Source organism: Meriones unguiculatus, chromosome 3 (assembly GCF_030254825.1).
Source record: "Meriones unguiculatus strain TT.TT164.6M chromosome 3, Bangor_MerUng_6.1, whole genome shotgun sequence".
Classification (NCBI taxonomy): Eukaryota; Metazoa; Chordata; class Mammalia; order Rodentia; family Muridae; genus Meriones; species Meriones unguiculatus.
Window position 1 is genome coordinate 111,929,541 of NC_083351.1, and position 14,885 is coordinate 111,944,425.

General features: G+C 38.2%; 1 pseudogene; it reads left to right on the forward strand.

Moving 5' to 3' along the window:
- Positions 1–2,712: 2,712 nt before the first annotated feature.
- Positions 2,713–9,965, forward strand: LOC110542470 (actin, muscle-like; annotated as a pseudogene).
- Positions 9,966–14,885: the final 4,920 nt, after the last annotated feature.

A 14,885-nucleotide genomic window follows, 5' to 3' on the forward strand; every position in this document is an offset into this window, starting at 1 on the left:
GCCTATTGTATGACTGTGTTTGTGTGTGCATGTGTGTGTGTATGAGTTATCCCTGTAAGTCTATGTGGGTCTATGGGAGTCTGTGTCTTTTTGTGTCTGTTACTAATAAAAATCTTTGTTCTAATTTTTGATAGAAGAGCACAGAAAGCACCAAATGGGGAAGGGATGAGATACTTTACAGAAATACTTATGAAACTCTTCCAAGAGATTAAGTCATCAGCACTAACTGACCACAAACAATTCAGGCAATAAACAGCACTATAAACATCATCATTTATCAATCAATATCTATAAATGAATATTTTGATTATTTTGGTGAACTTTAGATGGTTGATTTCAATCTTTATATTTTCTGCTTTCACAAATTAATATACAGACATTTTGTGACAAGTGCAGGTGAGAGTACACAACACAAAATTATAGCTATGAATTTCCTTAAGTTATAAGGTTGATTACCTGGGAGGTCTAATGCCAGTAAGGTTGACGATTTCCTTACTAAACAGGCTGAGTGCACAATGGAATTAAATACTTAAGCCTCAGCAACCTTAAATGGTGTTATTAACTGTGGCTGTGGAGTTCTGCATAATGTCCAGACTCTTAGAAAATAAAAGATAGTTTCATAATATTCCATCTTCACATCCATCCAGAAACCAAGCAGTGCCAAACTTCTCAGAACCCCCCTTCAGCACTTTAAGCTTTATAAGGTTTTGTGCATGTTGTTTCAATTGCTGTGAGTACATATGTACACTTTCACGTTTATGTCTAGAATACACAGTTTCTTTTTAGTTGCTCCTGATCCTTGGCTGTTGCAATTATTCTATCCCCATATATGTAATGATCCTTGGGTCTTGCAAGGATATCTTGGACTATAGGTGTCTATTTGGGTTTTAATATATCTTCTAATCCTTGACCAGTTGTGGGTCTGTGAGTTAATCACCTTCTACTGCAAAGAAGCTTCTCTGATGAGTGTGGAAAGATGTGCTCACTGATCTATAGGTATAACAATAAGTCATTAAGTGTTTGTTTAATACCAGATTCATTAGGAAGAGTAATACCTGGAGGTTCTGTCCAAAGGCCTATGACACATATAGATGCAGGTTGTTGTGGCTTTCAACTTGTGGAGCTTTTAAGTGATCTATGCTGTAGGAGAATAATGAGAATTGCAGGGAACTTTATAATGGAAAGTGACTAAGCAGATGAAACCTGAAGAGATTATCCATCATGTCAGTGGACTCGGGCTTTTAATCATTCCTGTCATTTAAGAGTGTAGATGAAGCAGAAAAGAGAGAGGCTTGGGTGTGATTTAGATAGATCACTCATACGAAGGGTAAGAATTCAGAACAGAAAAAATAAGCCATATATTAGGAATAGGGAATATTTATTGAGTGCTTATACGACAGGAGCTCTTCTACTTCATTTAACATCCATAAGCCTCATTTACATGACAGGAACACCTCTACCTCATTTACCATGGGCGGATCACCTTAAATTTTATTCATGATCATTTAACATAAAGAAGTGGAGATTTTTGAGAACCATGGGACACCTATGAAAGACATAAAAGTGATTATTTGTAAAGCCATGATTTAAAAACAAACCACCATGCCCATGAAACTTTTCTGTCCCTCTGTGGACATGGCAAAAGATCCTGCAGTGATGGAATTGATGGAATAGAAGAGAACATTTATTCAGAAGGCATAAAAACTTCAACTTGCTGTCTTCATTCCTTTGCATTTGCCTCACTCTTTTATGATGGTCTGAGCAATGTACTATTTTCTATGTTTGCATCTTTTTGTAGTTGTGTCTTCTCTAACATTTTCAGTATTTTTTCATAAGTATGTTTCTTCCCAGAACACCTTGTTTTTCCTTTTTTCTGTTCTCTTTGTAATTTAAGTGTTTTAAATGTCTAAGTTGCCTTTATAACTTATATTAAATTCTTTCTCTGAACCCATAATAAACACCAGTAAGCAAAAAGAGAGAACATGTGTTTATAGGAATGTGCCTGGGCTACCTAGATGGCCCCTTTTTAATTGTGTACACTCCTGGTTTCATTAACAAAAGCTACAAAAAATATGTGAAACGTCTGAAAGTAAACATAAGAGAAACAGACCAAATGCACAGTTTACTTTTGTTTTGTAACTTACCACTAGGCCACTAAGGTATTTTTAAGGAATTCAGAGTTCATACTGAAGGAAAAGAGAATCTGTTTGTGCAAGAGGCAATTTACTGCTTGGAATGTTTCAGTTTGCACAATTTATAAGCCTTCTAGAACAGTTTGGCAATTATATTGAAACAGAAGATTTGTTGCTTACAAGTAAGGATCCATAAAAAAAGTCCATGTCCCTTACTTTGTTTCCAAAACTTCATGGTGACACCAAACTTAAACAGTTGGAATGGCAAGAGAATAGCAAGGGATTCTGACTCAAAACAACTCCTCAAATGTTAATACCTGGAAAAGAATATCAGTTTGGTTTCTAAAATACTGGCAATCTGCAATTTCAAACTTGAGGAGACTAATTTGCTTATATATAGCAAAAGATCCATTATTGTCTCCTGCTATAAGACTTTACTAGGTACAAATAACCAGGTGAGGTGAATTTCAGAAATTCTGTCAAAAGTTAAAAGAAATCTATCACAAAAACATATCATGTGCTGTGAATGTAAAGAATTACCTGACAGCTGGACATGTTAGTACCATTCTGTAACCTTAACATGTACTTGGCAGATGAAGAACGAGTTCAAGGTAATCCTCAAACAGTGAGTTTGAGTCCAACTTGAACTACACAGAAGTCAATTTCAACAAATAAAAAGAAAAAGGGAAGCACATGAAATATATGCTGTGATTTCAAATTATACTTAAATAAGCACTATAAAATTTGAATATACAAAACCAATAACAAAGCTCAGTGAGTAATGGGGCCTGATGACCTGCATTCAATCTCTGGAACTCATGCAAAAGTTGAAAAATGGAGAACTGGAAAAAATGAAGATTTCTTCTAAATTCCATTTTGTGACACATCCATGACCACACTTACACGCTTCAAAGACAACACACACACACACACACACACACACACACAAAGAAAGAGAGATTAATTAAGAGTTAAACAATTTTAATAATTAAAGGTTTGAATAGAGTTTAAATCATATCAATAAAATACTGTTGACATTTATAAATATTAATTTCAGTATTATTCATGTAAAACTCTTTTAATAGAATGTTCATTCTGCCATTAAAAATAAGAAATAAGATTGTATAATTAGAAGATACATTCAATAAATAAAAGATAAAATTATTTTTAAATTACTATAATTTATAATTCTCGATTAATTTTGTGATTAAAAAGTTAATAGGTGTTTTGCCATTACTTTTGTTTTGATGATTTTTATTGCATACTCAACCCTGAAACTAAACTAGAAAGGACACAAACACTAAGAATATATCATGTGTAAAAACCTGCATTTTAATGAGCAAGCATGACAAAATGCACACTGAAAACTCATAACTGACTTTACTTCTTTAGAAACTCGTTTTTAGATGCTACCCAAGAGTGCTACTCAGCTACATGCATCTTTCCACTATTTAGCTTTTTAGATGCATTACCTCACCACTTGAAGTTTTTGGAAGTGTGTGTATCACTTTAAGACTTTTCACAACCGTTTTTTCTTTTTTTTTTTTTTGTCTTTTTTTTTTGTCTTTTTTTGTTTTGTTTTTTGTTTAGGAAAGAGTTTATTTGTCTTACAATTTCACATCATAGTCTCCCATCGAAGGAAGTCAGAACAAGAATTCAAACAGGGTAGGAACCTGGAAGCAGGAACTAATGCAAAAACTACAGAGGAATTCTTCTTACAAGCTTTTTTCATTGTGGCTTGTTTAGCATTTTTTGTTTGTTTATTTGTTTGTTTGTTAATAGAACCCAGGACCACCAGCCTGGTGATGGCACTATCCACAATGAGGTAAGCCCTCCCCCATCTATCACTAAGACAATGTCCTATAGGCTTATGTACAGTCAAATCTTATGCAGATATTTTCTTTCTTTAATTTTAATTTCATTTTTTAAATTACCATTTATTCAATTTGTATCCCAGCTGTAACCCCCCCATCCCGTCCCAATCTTATCCTCCCTCACTCTTTTTCTCCTATGTCCCTCCCCCAGTCCAATGATAAGGGAGGTCCTCCTCCCCTTCCATCTGGCCCTAGTCTCTCACAGGACTGGCTTCTTTGCTTTCATCTTGGTAAGGCTGCTTCCCCCTCAGGTGGAAGTGATCAAAGAGCCAGCCACTGAGTTCATGTCAGAGACAACCTCTGTTCCTATTACTGAGGAACTCTCTTGGACACTGAGCTATTTCTGTGCAGGGGTTCTAAGTTATCTCCATACATGGTCCTTGTTTGGAGTATCAGTCTCAGAAAAGACCTCTGTGCCCAGATTTTTTGTGTTGCTCTCTTTGTGGAACTCCTGTTCTCTCTAGATCTTACTAACTCCCACTTATTTCATAGGATTCCCTTCACTCTCCCCAAAGTTTGACTATGAATCTCAGCATATATTTTGATCCTGAAGAGATGGCTCAAAGGTTAAGAACAGTGGCTATTCTTCCAAAGGTCCTAAGTTCAATTCCCAGCAACTATATGGTGGCCCACAACCATCTATAATGAGATCAGTTAAACTTTCAAAGTGTCATATGTAATACTAAAAATTAAGATAACACTTGCAGTACTTCTTTGAGTTCAGTTCCATCACATAATATATGAAGTGTTTGATTTAATACATGGCATAAAACAAGAAATCAAATAACTATAGTTTAAACTGGGTCACACAAAACATTACTCTCAATTAGTTTATAGCTATAATATAAAAGAAAAACAATGTTTCTACTAATTATGAAACTTCTATCAATACTAATTGATAGTATTAATAATATAGGCAAGCATGCATGTGCATGTATGAGTTCATGTATGAATGCATGGATGCTTGTGTGTATATGTGGAGGGGCACATGCATGCACTCATGAGCACATGATGCTCTTATACCTTTATTGCACAGTTGGTTGGGGCAACAGATAAGTGGCCTTTGAGTAATGCATGCAAGTACAAAAAAAAATCTTCAGTCTTGGATAAAACAAAATTAAACTTTCAAGGATTAGATTTAATTTTAACTTGCCTTTCCCTGTCAATCTGTTAATGTTCCTTAAAAACTTTTGAAACTACACACAAAGAAGAGAAAATGGCAAAAATGACTACATCAATGTGAACCATGCTAAAGTTTAAGCATTGATATTCCTCAGTATCAATTTCCTACCCTGTGATGATCTAAACAGAGGAAAGACATGCAAAAATTTCAAAAAAAAGAAAAGTTTCTCTGCCATTTGTTATTCCACTGATGAGAATTCTCTGTTTAGCTCTGTTCCATATTTTTATTGGTTTGTCAAATGGCAGAGAAACACTTAAAGAAATGTTCAATACCCATAGTCATCTGGGAAATACAAATCAAAATGACCCCAAGATTCCACCCTACACACATCAGAATGCTAAGATCAAGACCTCAAGTAACAACACATGCTGGAGAGGTGGTGAAGAAAGGGGAACCCTCCTACATTGCTGGTAGGAATGTAAACTTGAAAGACCACTTTAGAAAACAATTTGGTGCTTTCTCAGACAATGTGAAATAGTGCTACTTCAAGATCCAACTCTACCACTCCTGGGCATATAACTGAAAGATGCTCAAGTATACAACAAGGATATTTGCTCAACCATGTTTATAGCAGCTTTATTCATACTAGCCAAAGTCTGGAAAAAACCCAGATGTCCCTCAACTGAAGAATGGATACAGAAATTGTGGTCCATCTACACAACGGAATATTATTCAGCAATAAATATATAAATAAATATATGTAATAAATCATGAAAAACAAGAAAATCATGAAATTTGCAGGCAAATGGTGGTATCTAAAAAAAGATCATCCTGAGTGAGCTATCCCAGAAGAAAAAGACACACATGGTATACGCTCACTTATGAGTGGCTATTACATATATAATATACTAAAATCTATTGTCATAAAAAAGCTAAAAAACCGGGATGACCCAAGGAAAGATGCTTAATCCTCATTCAGAGGGGCAATGGTATAAACATCTGAAGTGAAAAAAGACAAGGAACAGGACAGGAGCCTTCCACAGAGGGCCTCTGAAAGATTGTAACCATAAGGGTATTGAAGCAGATGCTGAGACTCATAGCCAAACTTCGGGTAGAGTGCAGAGAATCTTATGGAATAAGGGGGAGATAGAAAGACCTGAAAGGGAAAGCAGCTCCACAAGAACACCAAAAGAGCAAAAAAGTCTGGGCCTAGGGGGCATGCAGAGACCGATGCACCAACCATTTTCGATGCATGGAGATGACCTAGACACCCTGCTCAGATGTTAACATGGCAGCTCAGTCTCAAAGTGGGTTCCTAAGTAAGGGGACCAGGGAAAATCACTGACATAAACTTAGTTGCCTTCTCTTTGATCACCTCTCCCTGACAAGGTGGCCTTACTGGGCCACAGAGAAATAGGATCCATATAGTCCTGACGAGACCTGACAGGCTAGGGTCAGATAGTAGGGCAGGAGGACTCCCCTATCAGTGGATCAGAGAAGTAGCATAGGGTGGGAAGAGGGAAGAAAGAGGGACTGAGAGGAGATGAGGTAGGGGACTATAGCTGGGAAACAAAGTGAAAAAACTGTTATAATAATAATAATAATAATAATGAAGAAGAGGAAAAACTTAAAGGCTTGTTCTTATACAGTATATCTGTATCATTTGTCTGTTTTTCAGTGCTCAAGATGACTATAGGACTTTACAGCCAGGCCTGAAGATACCTAATAACCTAGGGTCAGATGAAAGGGGAAGAGGGCTCCCCTATCAGTGGACTTGGAAAGGGGTAGGGAGAAGATGAGGGAGGGAAGGTGGGATTGGGAGGGAATAAGGGAGCTGGATACAGCTGGGATGCAAAGTTAATAAACTGTAACTAATATTAAAAAATAAAAATTTAATTAAAATAATGTTAAAAAATAAAAAAAAAGATGACTACTGATTAAGGTTAGAAAAAAAATGTTAGGGCCACAGGAAGTGGTCACTATCTGTGATGGTAACAATGACCATCTCTAAGGCCACAATTTTGGAACTATGTACAACTTTGCAAGCCACTGCAATCACTATTTGTATAGAAGTTAATCAATGAGTTATCTACCTCGAGAATCTATAAGTTATTAGTAGTACAACAGAGAGATATAGGGGCCCATGAGTTCCTCTCCAAAACTTAGCTGGCTGTTGAAAGCCTAATGCTATGCAGACGCTGTGAAGGCAACCACAGACAATGTGATATCATGTTTGAAGTGGTAGTTTCATGCCCTTTACATGACATTTCTCATGCCTTTTCCCATCCTTTTCTCTTGATTTCTACTTTTTCTTCTGTAATGGACTGTGAACCTTAAAGAGGGTAATAAAACATACATTTCTGTATCAGGAAATACGCAAAACTTATTCTAAGCATCTTGAGTAACCCGAAGTCTCTAGTATTAATCTTTTATTTATTTTTTCTGCAAATGAAATTTCTCTGATTAAGAATAATAATTAAGAAAACATACTTGGTTTTTTTTTCCTAAAAATGTAAACATATAGATTTAGGCTGCAGTTTTGTCTACATCATTTAGCTAAACAACATTGCTGAGGGGCTCTATGAAGTCTATAACTTGCCCAGATGTGGGTTCCTAGTAATATAAAGTGACAAGAATGTATTTTTCTAAGTTATCTCCATGCAAGGTCCTTGTTTAGAATATCATTTTCAGAAAAGACCTCTGTGCCCAGATTTTTTGGTTCTGTTGCTCTCCTTGTGGAGCTCTTGTTTCCTCCAGGTCTTTCTATCTCCCCCTTCTTTCATAAGATCCCCTGAATTCTGCAAAATTTTGGCTATGAATCACAGCATATGTTTTGATTCCCTGCTGGGTAAAGTCTTTCAGAGGCCCTCTGTGATAGGCTCCTGTCCTGTTGCCTGTTTTCTCCCTCTTCTGTTGTCCATCTGTTGTTCTGGGTCCTCCTTCTTGATTAGCTTCTTTAGGTGTGGAGATTTTAGTATGATTATTCTATGTTATATGTCTAACATCCACTTATAAGTGAATATATACCATGTGTGACTTTCTGCTTCTGGGGTACCTCACTCAGGATGATCATTTCTCTATCCCACTGTTCACCCACATATTTCATGATTTCCTTGATTTTATTGCTGAGTAGTATTCCATTGTAATTAGCCCATAGCATCTCAGTGTCTAAGTGTTCCCAATAAAAGAACAGGGACCATCTCTGACATGACCTCATGCGCTGGCTCTTTGATCACCTCCACCTGAGGGGGAGCAGCGTTATGAGTTTGCAGAGGTAAAGAAGCCAGTCCTGATGAGACCTGATAGACTATGGTCAGATGGAAGATGAGGAGGACCTACCCTATCATTTGATTTGGGGAGAGGCATAGGAGAAGAAGAAGGAAGGGGGGGTGGGATTGGGAGGGGATGGAGAAGGAGGCTACAGCTGGAATACAAAGTGATTAAACTATAATTAATAAAAATAAAATAAAATAAAATAAAGGAAAAAAGGAATATATTTTTCTCCTTTATGGTTAATATTACACTTAAGCTGAGAATGGTTAGTTATCCCCATAACACTTGTTCCATTATTGTACCACTGGTAATTTGACATTTTATTTTCTATAATTGAAAGCTGGGTAAGATCATTGATGCCTTATTCTCTCCAGTAGCTTGCATGTGACCTTCCAACACTTAATTAATTTCTAGCCAGTAGGGAGGAAGCTAGAGCTCAGTTGTACTTTGTTTTCTCTCTACCTTGCAAGCAAAGTATTCAGCAATCTATTTGAAATGTGCAACAAAAGTGATGACAATATCCTGCATTATCTTGAGTATCTTTTGAGAACTCCCTCCCTTTACCAGCAAAGGAAGATAGCTAGTATCAGGCACATAGATTTTTGTTTTGATAAATAAAGGCTCGTATGAGCAGCAACATCAAGCTGTACATATTACCTCACTTTTAAATATTTTAAGTCACATTTTTAAAAGTATGTCCATTATGCCACCCAGAGCTCTGTCCATATCCATGGTCCTTCTGTAGTCTGTGTCTGTGTTCATGTCCCTGGTACTGTGTTACCACTGAAAGCTATGAAAATGTCTGTGGTCTTTGCTGCAGCCTGAACCCATATTGGTGTCCATGGATTGTGGTGACTTGGGCAGTGCTGTCCTTGTATGTGTCTGGGCAAACCACTGGCATTGTCATGGACTCTGGTGACAGGGTCACATATAGAGTTCCCACACACAAGGGCTATGTCCTTCCCCATGTCATCTTGAATCTGGACCTGGCTGTCTGGGACCTGATAGACTACCTCATGAAGATCCTGACTGAGCAGGGCTACAGCTTTACCACTACAGCTGAACAGAAAATTCTCCATGACATTAACAAGGAGCTGTGCTACGTTGCCCTGGAATTTGAGCAAGAAAAGGCTACTGCTGCATCCTCCTTCTCTTTGAAGAAGAACAATGAGCTGCATGATGGGCAGGTGATCACCATCTGCAAAAAGCCATTCCAGTGTCCAAAGGCACTCTTCCAGCCTTCCTTCCTAGGCATGGAGTCCTATGCCATTCAGGAGACCATCTTCAACTCCGTTATGAAGTGTGATGTGGACATTTTCAAGGACCTGTGTGCCAATACAGTGTTGTCTGGTGGTACCACCTGTATCCAGGCATTGCTGGCAGGATGCAGTAGGAGATCACAGGCCTAGAACCCAGAGTGATTGCTCCTCCAAGAGAAAATACTCAGTCTGGTTTGGCAGCTACATCCTGGCCTCCAAGTCTACATTCCAGTAATTCCAGGAGACTTGCAAACAAAAATATGACAAGTCGGGTCCCTCCATTGTCCACCACAAATGCTTCTAGATGGCCTGAATAGGTGCCAGGTATCTACTGCATGAACAGATTCTGAAGTACTGATTTGCCCTGGAAATGTGCACATGTCATGCTAGCTTCATGAAGCTTGAATAAGCCTTTGAAAACAAATTTGTCCTTGAAGCTTGTATCTGATGATATCAGCACTGGGCCATAGAACTTTTTACTGATTTTTCCTTTGTATTCAAGTTAACTGTTCTATTGGTATGTGTTTAATACCCTGTGCATTTCTTGATTTAGTCCTTTATTTATGTGGTTCAGTCACTTGGTGGCTGGAGAAAGTACGCTGTAGAAAAGAAATCCCCAGGCTGGTGGATCAGTGTGGGCACCACGTAGTTATCTGTGCAGGGTATTAACAGATGTCTGACTTCCAGGATGTGTCGAGACTGGCAAGGGTTCCTGAACCAGATACCCCCTCCTTGCCAGTCTAACAACCCAAGTCCAGGACTTAGGACCCAATTTTCACTCTGTTTTTTCCCTTCCTAATCACCGTGGGTTGTTATTTGACTTGAGTTTGGAATGTATGCATTGACACCTGTAATTGTATTCATCCTTTTAGTTCCTGTAAGATTTTGTTTGTTTATGGTTTTTGAGTTTTGTTTTTGTTTTGTTTTGTTTTTGGTGGAAGACTATTTTTGTTTCACATTTTTAAAAATGTATTCACTTTGTATCCAAGCTATAGCCCTCTTCCTCACCTCCTCCCAGTTATACTCTCCCTCCCTCTTCCTCTCCTGTATGCTTATCCTAGTCCACCTTTAGGAAGGTACTCCTTCCCTCCTATCTGACCCTAACCTATCAGAGGCCAAGAAAAGAGTAGGCTGCCCAGAAATAGTTACTTAACACAATATAAAAAGATACAATAAGATTTGACCCAAACCCTCAAATTCAGTAGGAGTAAAACTGTCTCAAGGGCAGGCAAGGGACAACTGCTGTTAGAAGTTTCACAAAACCATCAAAATACCAACACAATTCTTTAAGATCTTGAGAGAAAAATTCTCAACTTCATATGGAGAAACAAAAACCTAGAATTTCCAAAACAATCCTGTAAAACAATAGATCATCTGGAGGGATCTCCATCTCTGCTCTCAAGCTGTACTATAGAACACTAGTAATAAAAACTTCATGGTATTGACACAGAAACAGAATGATGGATCAATGAAACCAAATAGAGTATCCAGAAATAAATTAACACACCTATGAATACTTGATTTTTGACAAGAAGCCAAAACCATTCAATGAGAAAAAGACAGCATCTTCAACAAATGGTGCTGGTCCAACTGGATGTCTACATGCAGAAAAATGAAATTAGACCCATATTTATCACCCAGCACAAAATAAAGTCCAAGTGGATAAAAGACCTCAATATAACACCACACACACTAAATCGGTTAGAAGAAAAAGTGGGGAAGAGCCTAGAACTCATTGACACAAGAGACCACTCCCTGAACAGAACACCAACAGCACAGGCTCTAAAAGCAACAATCAATAAATGGGACCTCATGAAACTGAAAAGCTTCTGTAAAGCAAAATAACCTGTCATCAGAACAAAACGACAGCCTACAGACTGGAAAAGGATTTTCACCAACCCTATATCTGACATTGGGCTGATATCCAGAATATATAAAGAACTAAAGAAGTTAAAAAGCAATAAATCAAGCAATACAATTAAAAAATGGGGTATGGAGCTAAACAGAGAATTCTCTGTAGAGGAATATAGAAAGGCAGAGAAACACTTAAAGAAATGTTCAGTGTCCTTAGTCATCAAGGAAATGCAAATCAAAACGATCCAGAGATTTCACCTTACACGATCAAAATGGCTAATATCAACACTCAAGTGACAACACATGTTGGAGAGGTTGTAGAGAAAGGGGAACCCTCCTCCACTGCTGGTGGGAAAGTAATCTTGTACAACCACTTTGGAAATCAATCTGGTGCTTTCTCAGACAATTAGGAATAGTGCTTACTCCAGATCCAGCTATACGACTCCTAGACATACATACAAAAGATGTTCAAGTACACAAGGACATTTGTTCAACCATGTTTGTATCAGCTTTATTGGTAATAGCCAGAACCTGGAAACAACCCAGATGTCCATCAACTGATGAATGGACACAGAAATTGTGGTACTTTTACAAAATGGAACACTACTCAGCAATTAAAAACAAGGAAATCATGAAATTTGCAGACAAATGGTAGGGTCTAGAAAAGATCATTCTGAGCGAGGTGTCACAAAAAGAGAAAGACACACACAGTATATACTCACTTATAAGTGGGTATATGTCCTATAAGATAGGATAAACATACTGAAATCTGTACACCTAAAGAAGATAAAAAAGAAAGAGGACATTGGGTAAGATGATCAACTCTCACTTAGAAAGACAAACGGGATGGACACTAAGTGTAGGAGAAAGCAAGTAAGAGGACAGTAGCTTACCACTGAGGGCCTCTGAAAGTCTTTACCTAGTAATGTATCAAAGCAGATACTGAGACTCATAATCAAACCTTCACAGAGTACAGGGAATCATATGAAAGAAGGGAGAATTAGTATGACCTGGACAGGACAGCAGCTTCACAAGGACCAAATATATCTGTGCACAGTGGTCTTTTGTGAGACTGTATCTCCAACCAAGGACCATGTATAGATATAACCTAGAACCTCTGCTGGGATGTAGCCCATGGTAGCTCAGTACCCAAATGGGCATCCTAGTAAGGGGAACAGGGACTATTTTTGACATAAACTCATTGGCTAGCTCTTTGACCTCTCCACGACCCGAGGGAAGAACAACCCTGCTAGGCCACAGTGGAGGACTTTTCAGCTAGGCCTGAAGATACCTGATAAGCTAGGGTCAGATGAAAGGAGAGGAAGTCGTCCCCTATCAGTGGACTTGGAAAGGGGGAGGGAGAAGATGAGGGAAGGAGGGTGGGAATGGGAGGGAATGAGGAAGAGGGATATAGCTGGGATACAAATTTAATAAACTGTAACTAATATTAAAAAACTAAAAAAAAAAAAAAAAAATACTGTTCCTGACTTTTAAGCCAGACTACTTTTTCAGGAAAAAATTTCAAAGCTCAGATTCAAATAATAAATTATAGATGTCATAGTGGAAAAAAAAAAAAAGAAAGACAAATGGGATGGACATTGGATATAGGAGAAAACAAGTAACAGGACAGGAGCCTACCACAGAGGGCCCCTGAAAGACTCTACCTAGCAGTGTATCAAAACAGATGCTGCAACTCATTACCAAACCTTGGTCAGAGTGCAGGGAATCATATGAAAGAAGGGGGAGTTAGTGTGACCTGGTGAGGCCAGGACCTTCACAAGGACCAAATATATCTGGGTCAACGGTTCTTTTCTGAGACTGTTTCTCCAACCCAGGACCATGAATGGAGATAACCTAGAACCCCTGCCTCGATGTAGCCCATGGCAGCTCAGTATCCAAGTGGGTTCCCTAGTTAGGGGAACAGGAACTGTCTCTGACATGAACTCATTGGCTGGATCTTTGACCTCTCCTCCCACCCGAGGGAGGAGCAGCCTTGCCAGGTCACAGAGGAGGACATTGTAGTCAGTCCTGAAGCAACCTGATAAGCTTGGATCAGATGGAAGGGGAGGAGGACCTCCCCCATCAGTGGATTAGAGAGGGGCAGCGAGTTGAGGGAAGGAAGGTGGGATTGGGAGGGTTTGATGGAGGGGGCTATAGCTGGGATAAAAAGTAAATAAACTGTAAGTAATACAAAAAGAAAAAGAAAAAAGATGTCCCATAAAAACACCAAGCTCATAGACATTACATGTGTGGAGGAGCTGGTGCAGACCAATGCAGGCTCTGAGACTGCCCTTTCAGTCTCTGTAGGCCCCATGCGTTCTTCGTCATTAATTCTGTGGGCCATCTTCTGCTGTCCTCAGCCACACACATACACACAAAAGAATCAGTTAAAGCAATCTTTAATAAGTGTGACAAGATTTTTGTTCTTTAAAGAAGCCAAAGAAAAGTCAAAAGATGTAAAGTGCAGAAAGAACTTAATGCCAAATTAATGACCTATATGCAAATTAGTACCATTATTGTATTCCTTACCACTTATATTGTAGTTGATAACTCAATATAAAGCACACATTTTATTTACCATGGCAAATATCTGCATGTAGTCCCCTTGCTTACATTAAATGCATAAGAGCTTGTTTAATTTTATATTTGTTTAGCTAGCTTCATAAAATTAACATTATAACCCAGATTTGTTTCTTTCCTAGGTTCATGTGATAAATTTTATGACCTTAATTTTATCCCTTAACCGATTTCTGTACTGATATAGCCTGGAAGAAGTGCCAACAAGGAACCCTAATGCAGTGGAAACTTCCTAAAATATGTTGAGGGTGATCTTAATGAGTTCTCCTAATAATAGCAAATATGAAGTCTCAACAAGTTACCTCATCTCCTAAGCAAGACTTTCAGTAGTAGTAGGACTTGGTTGCATTCAACTGATTAGTTGGCCAAGGCAGTTACATAAAAATCCCCAAACAACCCAGGTTGTTGATCAGAAAGTAGTTTGCATTCTCCAAACTGACAGTAGGGTTCCATTGCTTAGAACAGTACTCACAGAAGTCATTAAACATGAAAAAGTCAAGCTAATGCCTCCATGGAAACTTTACCTCTATATTCTAGTGTCTTTGGTGCAGGAAGCACTCTGTGGGCTACCAAAAAGGAAACTCATTGTTTCATGTTGAAATTATCATTATTATTATTTTTTTACTAATTGTTATTGCAAACATATATGTGTATGCATACATGTTTAAATGTAACCTGTTCTGTACATATAATGTACTTACATATATGTTTTCAGGGTTGACCATTTCGCTTGGGACAATCAAGTGGTGTGCTGTTCTCTGGAGAAGACCACCTCTCTCCCTCCCAGTTTTCT